Source organism: Ranitomeya variabilis, chromosome 1, assembly GCF_051348905.1.
Source record: "Ranitomeya variabilis isolate aRanVar5 chromosome 1, aRanVar5.hap1, whole genome shotgun sequence".
Classification (NCBI taxonomy): domain Eukaryota; kingdom Metazoa; phylum Chordata; class Amphibia; order Anura; family Dendrobatidae; genus Ranitomeya; species Ranitomeya variabilis.
In genome coordinates this window covers 358,473,362-358,476,529 of record NC_135232.1, presented here as the reverse complement: position 1 = coordinate 358,476,529, position 3,168 = coordinate 358,473,362, and the positions used below count along the sequence as shown (strand labels likewise).

The 3,168-nt window shown below is 44.8% G+C and overlaps 1 long non-coding RNA gene across 1 annotated transcript; it reads left to right on the top strand.

Moving 5' to 3' along the window:
* Positions 1 to 2,252: 2,252 nt before the first annotated feature.
* On the top strand, positions 2,253 to 2,789 carry LOC143794020 (uncharacterized). The gene is made up of 3 exons (XR_013220385.1): positions 2,253 to 2,459; positions 2,551 to 2,631; positions 2,711 to 2,789. It is a non-coding gene; the product is annotated as an uncharacterized LOC143794020 (long non-coding RNA).
* Positions 2,790 to 3,168: the final 379 nt, after the last annotated feature.

The window sequence follows — 3,168 nt, the reverse complement described above, 5'->3', positions numbered from 1 at the left end:
GTCCACTATTAATATTCACATCAACAATGGCACAATTGATCAACAGACAGCTAAATTCCTTACTAAACCACACCCCATCACTCCAGTCTTCTATATCCTTCCAAAAATTCACAAATCACTGAACAATCCCCCCGGTCGCCCCATAGTGGCATCCACCGAGTCTATCCTTTCACCCTTATCTATTTACCTAGAAAAAATTCTGACGCCACTAATCAGAACTACCAAATCCTTTATATTAGATACGGGACACTTTCTAAACGTAATACGACGACAGGTGGATGTTCCTCCAGACAGCCTCTTAGTCACCATGGACGTCAATAGTCTATATACATCCATTACCCATGTAAAAGGCATTACAGCGACCAAACGACTACTAGAGGGCTCGGGCAAATCCCCTGCCTTTGTACACCTCTGCCTAGACTTATTGAGACTGGTCCTATACGAGAATTACTTTTTGTATGAAGACACTTACTATGTACAGTGCCGTGGCACTGCAATGGGCTCTAACGTTGCGCCGGCTTACGCCAATGCTTATATGAATGCCTTTGAGGAGGATTTCATATATACAGATGACCGATACGACCAATATGTAGGCTGTTATCTTCGTTACATAGATGACATTTTCCTTATCTGGACTGGACCACCTGACATACTTCAGGCATTTCACCAAACCTTGAATTCCATCTATCCGGAATTGCAATTCACTATTCAATATGATCCCAACCAGATTCCCTTTCTAGACACCCTTATACACAAAGACGCACAGGGTCGGCTTTCAACAGACCTTTACTCCAAACCAACTGACTGCAATAGTCTTCTCCACTATTCCAGTTGCCACCCAAGGACCACACGTAACAGCCTCCCTCGATCCCAATTCACAAGGGTAGCAAGGATCGTATCGGACCCTGACCTACTCCATACGCGCCTAGATGGAATGTCTAACAAATTCAGGGATAGGCATTACCCTCAACGCCTACTCAACCAGGAGAGGGCATGTGCTCTCCAGCCAGTCTCGCCACCTCAGGGACAGACCAATGTGAATCGGGTCCCGTTTGTACATACCTTCCACCCCTTTATGCCCAAAGTGGAGATGGTTATCAAAAAACATTGGTCCCTTTTGGCAAGAGCCTACCCCAGTATAGCTAGCTTTTCTACGCCACCCCTTATGTGCAACAGGAGGGCTCCCAATCTCAGGGATAGACTTGTCCGGGCTGACATCGGTAGCCTACGCCCCATCACTGATCAGAACACACTGGCCCCACAGCGCCACGGAACATTTCCTTGTCTCAGTTGCGCCTCTTGTTCCAATATCATTAAATCTGACAACGTGACACACCCCAGAACAGGTAAATCATATCCCATCCGTGGCTTCTACACATGCAATTCCAATTTTGTCATCTACGTCATCAAGTGCCCTTGTGGCCTGTTATATGTAGGCGAAACTACACAGCACATAAAAGACCGAATTGCGAGCCACAAATCCACCATCCGCTGCAATAAAACCTGGCTACCCCTTCCTGATCATTTTGCAAAGCACAAACACACGGTGGCACAACTCAAGTACCAGATAATCGAACAAGTTCCTAGACCCAGGAGAGGTGGCGACCACATTAAGCAATTGAAACTAAGGGAGACGTTCTGGATTCATAAACTTGAGACCCTATCCCCCAGGGGTCTCAATAGGGAAATAGACTGGCTGCTGCAATAATACACTAACTTTTACCTTTTTGCCTTCCAGACACGTTGAACCCTCTGCTCAGTAGGTGAGTTCCATATAGTCAGTACCCTTTATTTTTGCCCCAGTTTATTTTCATTTTTTGATTTTTTCATTTTTCATTTTTCATTTTTCATTTTTTATTTTTTATTATTATTTTATTTTTCATTATTTCATTTTCATTTTTTATTATTATTAATTTTCTCCATTATTTTTTCCTTATTTATAAAAAATCCCTATTCTTTACAACTATTTTTGTCCTTTTTTTCAGAACCATTTCTTTTATATTTTCTATATATTATTCCTCTACACAACAGTGTCCATAAACAGATACGTGCCATTCAACCCTCCATTGTCTTGTGGCTCCGCCCCCGTTCTACACTGAGAAGTGGGTCCTATTCAGCTCCTATACAATCTCCTTGCGTGCCATTCATCCCTCCATTGTCTTGTGGCTCCGCCCCCGTTCTACACTGAGAAGTGGGTCCTATTCAGCTCCTATACAATCTCCTTGCGGCCGCACACATTGACATAACTCCCCTCTACTGGCATCTTCTTGCCCTTACTTACCATTAGCACCTAGTGCGCACGCACAGACCAAGTGACTATGTCACTTCCGGTCCGGGACCGCGTACTTCCGGTACGGCGGTATTTATACAAAACATGCGGACATACCCCTACCTACCACCCAGGACCATACAGCTGGGCGCGGGATGCGCCGCTAATCCCCGGACGTGCAAGAGAGCAGGTACACGGACCCACCACTCCCTTACTCGGCACCCTCCCTTCATACCTTCCCTTAGTATTGGTTGGTCTAATTCACCATACCTTGTTCATAGGACAATCCTTGAAACTGCCAGTCACCCTATACAGGACCTTTCTATACTTGCCAGAGGAGCTGCTAGTGGACCCTCACTAAGGTACCCTCAATACATGCACCTGAACGTCCAGCCTCCATAGGGGGCATATATTTCTTTATCTGATTCATATTTCCTGCAGGACTCCTTACTTGGCTGCAGTTTACCCAAAACAGGACCCCTTAACCAATTCTATTGGAACTACTATTGAATCTACAAGGTATCCACAACATCTCTCCTTATTAGTTCCCACATATACTGCCCCTCAGTTACCCTATTATAATATATTTCATTGGGACTGACTCCTAATCTTCATGACTAGTGTTGAGCATTCCGATGCTGCAAGTATCGGGTATCGGCCGATACTTGCTGTATCGGAATTCCGATACCGGGATTCCGATACTCTTGTGGTATCGGGTATCGGGTATCGCAACAACATTAATGTTAAAATGTGTAAAAGAGAGAATTAAAATAAAAAATATCGCTATACTCACCTGTCCGACGCAGCCGGGACCTCAGCGAGGGAACCGGCAGCGTTGTTTGTTTAAAATTCGCGCTATTACTTGGTTACGTGAATTCCCGGCTTGTGATTGGTCAGGT